Source organism: Cebus imitator, unplaced genomic scaffold (assembly GCF_001604975.1).
Source record: "Cebus imitator isolate Cc_AM_T3 unplaced genomic scaffold, Cebus_imitator-1.0 Scaffold382, whole genome shotgun sequence".
Taxonomy (NCBI): domain Eukaryota; kingdom Metazoa; phylum Chordata; class Mammalia; order Primates; family Cebidae; genus Cebus; species Cebus imitator.
The window spans coordinates 1,925,027-1,936,272 of record NW_016107697.1 but is presented as its reverse complement, the minus strand read 5'-3'; the positions used below and the strand labels follow the sequence as shown (position 1 = coordinate 1,936,272).

The 11,246-nt window shown below is 35.6% G+C and overlaps 1 long non-coding RNA gene across 2 annotated transcripts in view; it reads left to right on the top strand.

Moving 5' to 3' along the window:
• Window positions 1-11,246, top strand: part of LOC108288703 — a 220,562-nt gene that overhangs the window by 156,802 nt on the left and 52,514 nt on the right. Inside the window, exon 2 of one of the 2 annotated variants that reach the window (XR_005196750.1) lies at window positions 3,748-3,892. This is a non-coding gene — a long non-coding RNA (uncharacterized LOC108288703). Of the gene's footprint in view, window positions 1-3,703; window positions 3,893-11,246 lie in introns of both variants that reach the window. The other variant, XR_001818803.2, reaches the window with a different exon arrangement.

Genomic DNA, 11,246 nt, shown 5'->3' with positions numbered 1-11,246 from the left:
AAAAAAAAAAAAAAAAAAAAAAAAAAAAGGATATGTTCACAAATGCTAATTTTAAAATAGAAAAAAAAGTTGCTGATTTTCTCCAAATAAATACAACAATAAAAATCAATTGGCCTGAAATTAGTTTTAAAAATGTGAAGGAATCACATTATACATGTGCTTAAATGTTATTAGCTTATGTTTGTGGTGTTTTAGGAAGTCTGAGCTTCTTTAACATAAAACAGTCTTTTACAAAAGTATCAATCCTATCCTAGTGTTGGTTGCTAGGAGAATATTTGATGCAAATTAATCAGTAAACATCTAGCAGCCAGCTACCTGAGGAGAAGGGGACTGGGAGAGACTTAGAAGCTGGCCAGCAGGGAAACTGCTGATGGGAAAACGACTGCCAAGGGTTTTTTATACATACCAGCGGCATCACACTGCGATTCAAATTTTTTTTCCTCTATCACTCCTGTAGGTAAGGGAAAAAAAAGAAAGAAGGAAAAATTGTAAAGATAAATGGGGTATTTCCAGTGACGGTGAACTTGAGTTTTGTCTGTTGAACTTTGGCAAGACAGCAAGGGTTGGATTAATTAATGATTAATAACAAGTAAAATTAGTGAGAATGGAGTATGGTATCTAATAAATATCTAGATATTTGTATTTAAATTTTGTTATGCATCATGTATCCTATTTGAAAATAATGTTTTCATAATCAACAAAAACAACAAGAACAGTTTAGGTATTAGCAACAGTCTTCTTTGCCCTAAAATTTTATATGGGGCTAGGTTATAAAATGTTTTAGAAAGAATTAAGGATAAGTTTCTAGCCATTTTAAAACTAAAATTATGCTTTAAATATCAATAAGATGAGAACATAATTGCTTTCATAAATTTTAGTGGAATTTGGGGATACCCAAAAGAGGGTTTAGGTCATTGATGGACATTCACATCTATAGAAGGAAAATATCAGTCCTGATAGAGCTGGAGAAGTTTGCAGAACAGGAAACAGTTCACAGCAGTTTGAAATATAAGTTTCTCCTGTGTTTAGGACACAGTCTTACTGCTAATTTTTATATGCCTGTATATGGCTGGAAGTATCCGTTTCTAGATTCTCCAAAGAAAGGGTTTCTGAACTGCTACATGCACACATCAGCTTAACTCTGTAAATTGAACGTATACCTTGACAACCATTCTGCTAGATAGCTGGACCTGGGGTCTTCTTTAATTCTTAACCTAAGTCCTTTCAAACAGTTGCTGTTGTTGTTGTTGTTGTTGTTGTTGTTTTAACTATTTAGGAAAATTAAAAAGTGGATTCAATTCATATAATTTTACTTTGCGATGAATTTAGGAAGGCATAAATACTTTACATTTAAACATAAATACAATTGTCTCTTCATATCTGTGTGCAGTGTGTCCATGGATTCAACCAATCCTGGATCAAAAATATTTAGGAAAAAAAAGAATGATTGTGTCTGTACTGAACATATACAGAGTTTTTTCTTGTTATTATTCCTTAAACAATACAGCATAACAACTATTTACATAGCATTTGATTACATTAGGTATCATAATTAATCTAGAGTTGATTTAAAGAAACAGGAGGATCTGCATAGGTTACATGCAAATCCGACACCATTTTAGATAAAGAACTTGAGTATCCGAGGATTTTTGTATCCACAAGCATTTTTGTAGCCAATCCTTCACAAATACCAATAGATGGCTATGTCTATGAAAATACATAAACACAGAAATATCCTACAAACTACAAAAGAAATAAAAGAATAAAGTGGTTTTGAGTTGTACAAAAACCCATTTGAATGTTTTTTAAAAAGAGGACAAAATTTGGTGTGGTAAGGGGGTTTATTATTTTATGTTGAAAATAAATGTTTTTAACTTTTCTCTAATAAGGAAGTTAGGTTTATGTATATAGCTTATCTTTTAAGTGATTTTACATACATATCTTTGAGTTACAAAATGTACTTCAATTTTAATTTGAAGCGAAACGTCATGAGTTCTCTTTAGAATATTGCCATACGTGATGTTTGATCTAAGTCCTAAGTTATTGACTAAAGATTATTTATTTTCTTTTTTTTTATTACATTGTGATATCTTCAACAGGTTTAATTTTATGCTGCATTTAAAAATTATCTTGCAAAAACTTATATAAAATATAGGCTAATTTCCTTTCAGTTTTTTTTTAAGTAAGGCTCAGGAGAAATAAATAAATCTACCAATATGTAGGCCACAAAAATATATAACCAATATTGGTGCTAGGGGCGAAGAAGCTCAAAATGAGATATTAGGTCCCTGACCTCAAGGAGATTACCATCTGGCTTTACAGTTAAAATTAAAACAAACACATGAAACAGTTAGTGAAAATGTTACATTTTTGGTACAGAGCATGCTTTAGAGGAGTTTGGAAACAAGAGTGTTTGGAAGCTTCTATAGGAACCAGGGCAGCCTCTATGGAGGGGATGAACTTGAATGGATGCTGAAAAATGAGGCTACATTGAAAACAGCTGTGTTGCCTTAAAGTTATAGTATGTCTTATAATTAAGTATTAAGGAAGCAACTGATATCAACTAATTTGCCTTTGGATGTTGCAAATGATATTCAACTTATCCATTTCACCATGTTATGTTAACATAGAAAATCTTCACACGTAGATAGCTCTACATAAGAAAAATTAGGTAATGATACATAATTAATAATAATACAATTATTATTTGTTAAAAACATGTTTTATTTTATATGTAGTCAGGTCCAGAGTAGTGAAAATGCTATCTGCAAAGACACAGTAACAAAAGGTAACTTATTAAAGGGGTTTTAAATCACCCTCTATTAAGTTGCTATTTATCTAAATTGATTATTTTCTTCAAAATAAACAATGTTGTTACTATTGTTTACAAATACCTGCATGAAAAGTTACAGAAAATGGAAAAAGTACATCTAAGAAAAAATATAATAGAAATATAACAAAATTATTCAATATCAATATATTAATCTCCTGAATATATAATGAATCTACACATACAAGTGGACCATTGCTTTTACCTATTCTTTTTCTAAGGAAAAGGTAGATCACTTTAGTGCTCTCAGTTCTCTTATATTTAATCATATGACCCATATGGAGTAGTTATAATTTGACTGTAATAATAGATGATTACATAAAAGTTGCCCATTTAAATGTTTATAATAACCATATAAAGCTCATCTTTACGTTAGCGCAGCCTTGTCTCCCATATGCTGGTTTACCCCACACGCATTGCCCAATCTTTTTAAACCTGAACTCCCCTGTATTTGCTAATCCTTCAGTTGGTCTCATAGTGGTAAGATCACATTTTACTCAGGTCTGCAAGACAGACTCTGCGGAATCAGGCTTAACTATCATCTCCAAGCCATTTGATTTCCAATTTCTATTACATATATTCTTTGTGTTCTTCCCATCAAGAATGTGATGGTTAATTTTATGTGTCAATTTGATTGGGCCATGAGGTGAGCAGACATTTGTTCAAACATTGTTCTGAGTGTGTCTGTGAGAGTGTTTCTGGATGAGGTTAGTATCTGAGTTGGTAGACTGAGTGAAAGAGATTGTCCTCTCTAATGTGGACAGATCCATTCAATCAGCAGGAAACCTGAACAGGACAAAATAGCTTGCCCACCTTCAAGTAACTGGGAATTCCTCCTGCCTTTCTTAGCTGTGACATTGTTTTTTTTACCAGGATTTAGACTTGAACGGGAACATCCACTCATCCTGTGTTTTTAGCCTCCAGGTCTCCAGGCTGGAACTTATACCATTGATTCTTCTGAATCTTAGAGCTTTGGACTTGGACTGGAACTAAATCATCAGCTCTTCTTGTTCTACCACTTGCAGACTGCAGATCTTGAGACACACCAGCCTCTATAATCACGTGAGCCAATTCCTTTTAATAAATGTATGCATCCTATTGGTCCTAGTTCTCTGATAACTCTAATATAAAGCCTTTGGCACTTCCAGATTTTGTAATAATCTCTTAATTGCTCTCTAGTTTTATACTCTTCCCATGCATCCTTTACACTATTATCTCCAAGCCGTTTGATTTCCTCTACACACATGTAAGAGTTATATCTCTTGAATGCCAAACTGTTTAGGCCTTTCCCTTGCTTAAAATTCCTCCTTGGCTCCTCATCCATTTTAGGATAAAACACAACTGCTTGTAATCCCAGTACTTTGGGAGGCCGAGGCGGGTGGATCACGAGGTCAAGAGATCGAGACCATCCTGGTCAACATGGTGAAACCCCATCTCTACTAAAAATACAAAAAATCAGCTGGGCATGGTGGCACATGCCTGTAATCCCAGCTACTCAGGAGGCTGAGGCAGGAGAATTGCCTGAACCCAGGACGCGGAGGTTGCGGTGAGCCGAGATTGCGCCATTGCACTCCAGCCTGGGTAACAAGAGTGAAACTCCGTCTCAAAAAAAAAAACCAAAAAAAAAAAAAACAAAAAACAACAACAACAAAAAAACACAACTGCTAACTTATCAAATAAAGTACCTTAATGATTTAGACCAGACTTGTTGGCCCTAGGTTTTTCCTTCCTTATTGCAAAACGGAGAAAGTTCCAGTTTCCCGAACCAAGCTTCCTTGAGCTCCCATGTCTTTGCACTACTCACTTTACCTACAAGGTCATTTCTCCTATTCTCGCATTGTCCACTTGTCTCATTCCTGTTCTTCCTTAACATTTGGCATGTGTTTTTTTTTTTTTTGACCTAGAAGCCATCTTTTAGTTTCTTCTTCTTCCTTCTTTTTAATTTCCTCTTACAGTATGGCTGTATTAGTTGATTTTTCACATCTATATTTTAAACAAAACTATAAAAACCCCTGAAGAGACAAATCATATCAAATAATTTTACTAAGCACTTAGCACAGAGTATATAGTAAGTATTCACTCAAGCTCTGCTGAATATGTGAATGAATGAACTTTATTGATATCAAATTTACTTTAAAAAAACACGTGCTTTCATATTTAAAACAGTAGAAGTTTACTTCAGAAATTTACTTAATTCTGAATTATTAACTTCTATTTTTAATATTCTTTATTTAACCTGCCAGATCAACCCTACTCTGTGCCTCCAGAAGCTGACATTTTTGAATTTCATTATTAGGATCTCTTGTCCTCTGAACTGAGATTGTGTCAACCAATGGGTATAGACAAAAGATTAGAGGGTAGAAGTTGAGGGAGGTCGGGGTTTTGTTTCCATAGCACCTTCCCTGCCAAGCCATGGGCTGGCAAGAGATACAATTCTCTTTAAAGCTATCTGTGACTCCCTGGGGTCTAATACTTGTTTCCTCCCCTTGCCCATCAATCCTGGTGTGGCAATAACTCCCCATTATTATCTGGGGAAGACTTGACTTTTTCTTTCCTTCCTTCCTTCCTTCCTTCCTTCCTTCCTTCCTTCCTTCCCTCCTTCCTTCCTTCCTTCCTTCCCTCCTTCCTTCCTTCCTTCCTCTCTCTCTTTCTATTTTTCTTTCTTTCCTTTTTTTTTGAGACAGAGTTTTGCTCTTACTGCCTGGGCTGGAGTGCAGGATCTCGGCTCACTGCAACCTCCACCTCGCAGGTTCCAGGGATTCTCCTGCCTCAGCCTCCTGAGTAGCTGGGATTACAGGTGCCTGCCACCATGCCGGCTAATTTTTTTTTTTTTTTTTTCGTATTTTTAGTAGAGATGGGGTTTCACCACGTTGGCCAGCCTGGTCTGGAACTCCTTACCTCATGTGATCCATCCGCCTCAACCACCTAAATTGCTGGGATTATAGGTGTAAGCCACCATGCCCAGCCAACTTTACTTTCTATTGCTGGTTTCATTTAAGTTGTCCACACTTTGGTAAAAATCATTTTCTTAAGCTTTCTCAATGACTCTGTTAGGCAGTGACACCAGCCTCTTCCCAAAATATAGAGCGTTCCCCTCACCACCCCATGACTTAATAATCCAACAGGATGCCACAATAAGCTTACCATTTAGATCATATGTTGAGACCATCAAACATATTAAATATGTCAATAATTGTACAGTAGGACAAGCCATATAATCACAGAAAATCTAGTATCTTTTTAAGTGACTTAAAGCATCTTATAGCTTTAAAGTGCTTTTCCATTGAAAAGATGGTTTAAATTAATAATCTCATTTGATGATCTCACTTATAAATAGTTTACCAGACAAACATAGAAATACTGAAAATATACAGTTTTAAAAAGCTCATTTCAATTTTGTTAAAATTTTAAAAAATAATTTAAATTAAAATTGTGTTCTTATTACAAATAATTCAATGTTTTTGTCAATGCTACTTAGGAATATAATAGTACATCAACTCAGTTGTCAGTAAAAATGACAATTACAGTGCTTGGTGCCTATGTGATTCCCTGATGGTATCTTAGGCAGCTGAGTGTCAAGTTAACAATCAAGGCAGCCAGTGCATCTTGTAGTACCACTGGGTGTGGTCCACTCATGCTCTCTTGCCCACACTAAATGTAAAATAGAAAAATGACATTCTATTTAGTGTTAGATGCAGTATGTATAAGCCTACATAGTGCAAAAAGCATTTTCAGATGTGTTCTGTAGATTCTACATTTCAGTCTCTGCCACATGGGAGTGCTTCTAGAGCTTTTCATTGTCTTTCCCAGAAGGAAAGCACTAAATGCCACTTTTCTTTTTCTGTGCAGTTGTTATGCTTCTCAGTGTCTAGCTCCCAGGAAACTGCAAACACCGAGAGTATGTGTCCCATGATATAGTTGGGTGGGATAGAATTTATTCTGCCCTTTTGCTATTTTGATAAAAAATATAAATATGATGTATATGCAGGATTTTAAATAGGTGTAGGAGACGGATATATTTTTATAATTGAACATTTTTGACAATGAAGAAATTTTGTTTCTGGGAAATTCATGCAAACTAGTGCAGTTTTCAAAGTTCTCAGATTCTAGAGGTCAAATTATCTTATATATTTTAGGTAAAAGGGCTGATTAAGTTGCCCCTGAGAGCTACTATTCCTGAAAACAACATTTAGAAGGTTTAAAATTCAAGATGCTTCTTGCAGAAAAAACTGAGTTTTCTGAGAGCTTCTTCAGCCTCATGTTATGCATGTAGAGTGCACTTGAAGAATACCCCTGAACAGATTCTTTCATGGTGGCTCTTTTTTTTTTTTTTTTTTTAAATATAGTGCCTTATATATCTGGTAGGATACTCAGAAGACACTCTTTTTAAGTATGTCATTTAAATTTGATAAAACTACACAAAGAGATTGGTCTCAGAGCTGTATTGATGTACATAGCACTTTTGTTATATATCTATTACTATGTCCATATTAAAGTAATATAACAGAGATGGCAGAAACAGAAAGGGAATTTAATGCATAAACTCTGTACCTTGTTAACTTCATGTATAAATTGAGATTCTGTAGTGTCCTGTAGGTCTCAGATGCAAATTCAAGTTTAATAACTGAATTTTCCCCCAGGCCCTGTTAATTTCACAAGGAAAAATTGCAGAATACATTAGATAACTGTATACACACAGTGACAATTTGTACAAGTATATGAGCAATTCAGTTCTTACTGCAATTTAAACAACCTATTAACTAATCAAAGTGTATTATTGACAATGGATTCTATCTTCTATAATCAGACTAAAACCGGAAGTGTCTCAAGGGAAAGAGAGAGGCGTGGGTGGTGGAAGAATTCAAAGAGTATTTCAGGTTAGTAACAGTCAGAGGTGATATTTAAGTGTTTACTACACCTCCTTCCAACACGTACACACAAGGTACATATCAGAATGGTTACCCATCCAGTCAGACTGGCTGCTAGCAAGTCTCAGTATATTTGGCTCATTATTTGTTCTGCTATCAATGGATATCTCTTCCTCAAAAGAAAAACTTAAATAAATAGCACTTAAACATTATCAGAAGATAGGAAGGGAAATGTTTATTTGCACATCAAATTATGCACAGTTCCTGGATGCTGAAATCTACTCCTTATTACATCAGACTTCCACTGGTAAAGGTCTCATCCATTGGGTCTGTTCATTATCATCCTTTGGGGAAGATGTTTCTGTAATCCTCAATGTAGGCTGCTGTTAACGGACCTTTCATCACCCTCTATGTTTGCCTAGTCTAGTACCATGCCATAGTCTATAAAATTCTTTACAAAGTTTTTTTTTGTTTTGTTTTGTTATTCAAAGAGAAGTATGGGAATTTCCCTCCAAATGTGGTGGGGTAATACAGTGCAAGGATATTCCTATAGCAATAAAAAGTCAGTTGGTCTCAGATTGTCTTACAGAATCTAACCCAGAGTAGGTGATTAGTTTGTTAGTATTTAGTTACTTACTTAGTGTACTAGACAGTTTTTTATTCTTTTCTAAGAGACACTCACCAATTAAGATGCTTTCTTTAAGATGCCAACTCTCCTTAGAAGTTGGTAGACTGCTCTTTCCAAATCCTTGCTTTCCATATAAGAAACAATGGAGATAAGAAATCAAATAATAAACATTAGAAGCATACCTAAATACAAAACAAAACTAAATACCGAAATAAAAGACAAAAGCTCCCTCAGCTATGAGATATGACTGTATTTCCTGGAGCTTGCAAGGGAACTAGTTTCATTTAGCATTTCAGTATGTTTATTTGCTTTTAAAAATTATGTCATCCTTGCAGAGAATCTGTGTGATTATGTCTTTGTTAACATCATGAAACAAATAGTTCACAGTTCACAAAAATTCTAGAATAGAGATCAGTAATTTTTAAAAGGCCAGGTAGAATATCTTTGAGCATTGTGGGACAGATAGTATTTGTGGCAACTAGTGAGTATTGCCTTTGTAGCTTAAGAGCAGCCAATATGAAAAAGAATGACAATATGAAAAAGAATGGGTATCGCTGTGTTCCAATAAACTATAAATACAGACTGTAGGCCAGATTTGTTTTGCAGGTCATTGTTTGCAGACCCACAACCTAGAGTATGACATGAAGTCTGGCCTTAGAGACAGAATTCACCATCCTTTGCCTGCTAAATTTCAGTCAGAAATAATGCTCCCTTTCTGGTATTCACTTCTCAAATGAATATTTAAACAAAATTCAATAATACAAAGTGATGTTGTTTTCTTGCATTCCAACCTGACAACTCCCATGGGTGGAAGGGGGAAAGGGAAATTTATTATTGTTTTAATATTTAGCTTCTTTATTATGATATAAGAAACATGTTTATGGTACAAAGTGGTATGGTTAATTAGAAATACAAGTATGTAATCGTTATACTGAAATGCACAGAAGTAGCTAGATATTTTTTATTTAGTAGTTACACCCATTAAGTAGATCAGTGGTGTAGGATAGATGCAGCATTGGATATATTCCACTCCAGTAGAAGAAAAGGGATTTTTTAAACTGTGCATTACACAGTGTCACATTATATGAAGTTATTGCTACATCAGGTGACACAGAAGAAACTGATATTACATGACCTGATGCAAATTCAAATGGAAAATTTGGAGCATACAAATGGATTAAACAGCCTTGAAAATCAGGTAGAATACAATTCCAGAGGATTTCGGGTCATTCACAAATGCTATTACCTCCCAGCTAAGAAATGTCGACTGTTTTGTTAGTGATCACATTGAAGCATGAAATTGGGGAGGAAGACTATTAATGGGTCAGTTAAGGTAAGAGTTCAGAAATATTATTTTAAGGTGGAATGTTATGACAAATATGTGGCAAAATGTAAAATTACCTCTCAGAAAATCTGTGTTTATTTTCAGTCACTGTTTATAGTATGGAAAATGTATTTTGACTGGAAAATCCCACTTGAAAAGTTCTTAACCTAAAAAAATCACAGACCTTATCAGAGTAGGTCTATCACTGTCCTTACACACTACCACATTCTTCTTGGGAAACAACATATATACCATATAAAATGTATACTTTTTTCTAAAAATAGCATTTTATAGCACTTTAGAAAGAGGTTTTCTTTTTCCTTTATATTGTAAAACTACTTATGAACATATAATAGAGGGATGAATTAACAAATGTGTTAAAGCTGGAGTTTGCAAACACTAGTTAGCCAATAAAGTTTACTATCTGAAACTCTCTACTGATGAAAAAGTCTTAACTGTAGTAGATCGTTGCCCATCAGATGAATTCAACTTTAAAAATATATATATTTTAAATACATAATGTCAGATTACTTAACGGAAACTACTTTCTTTAATTTCCTTTAAGAAAACTATTGCTTGATTTTTCTCTCTTCAGTTTTGTGTGTGTATGTGTGTAAGTAAAGGAATTATTATTTGATTTTTAAAATGGACTGTCAGGCAAATGGAGCCAATAATAATTGAAGATTTATTAGTTGGTGCATGTTATATTGATACGGGAATGCTGGCAAAGGAAGAGCATGGTCATGATATGGAACAGGGGAAGGAAAGTGCTGGAGAGAAAGGCGGGTTAGGGTTAGGGTTCCCTGGCTAGGGTTCCATCCCCAGAGACCCAGGTGAGGACAAGCATTTCCTGCCCAAATGTATTTCCTAAGACCACCTGGGCCTATAAAAACCCAACACCCTAGCGGGCAGACAGACACACAGGCGGCTATACCTCCAGAGAAGCCCATTGGCGGTAGAAGACATAAGCGTCTGGTCCTCTAGAGGACCAGAGAGGAGCACACTGGCAGAAGAACATAATGACAGGCACCTGCATGCCGGCAGGCCTTTGATTGCCACAGAGTGTCCAACTCCAGGGGAAAACCATCTCCCTTATGGCTCCTCCATCAGCTGAGAGCAACTTCCACTCAATAAAATTTTGCACTCATTCTCCAATCCCACATGTGAATCCGATTCTTCCCAGTACACCAAGGCAAGAACCCAGGATACAGAAAGCCTTCTGTCCTTGCCAGAAGATAGAGGGTCTAATTGGGTCTAATTGAGCAGACTAAGACAAACCACCTGTAGACAGCAAACTAAAAGAGCACCCGGAAGCACACGCCCACTGGGGGGCCTCAGGAGCTGTAAACTTTCACCTCTAGACGCTGCAGTGGGGTCAGAGCCCCACAGCCTGTCCGTCTGTATGCTACCTAGAAGTTTGAGCAGCGGGGAACTGAAAAAGCAAGCCACAGCCACATCGCACGTCCTGCGACGGGGACTAGGGAACCTTTCCTGTTTCAATATGACCATAGGTATTTAAATGGTTTTTAATAATAGATATTTACTGTGGGAAATTAGAACCATCTAAATCTTTTTTTTTTTTTTTTTTTTTTTTTT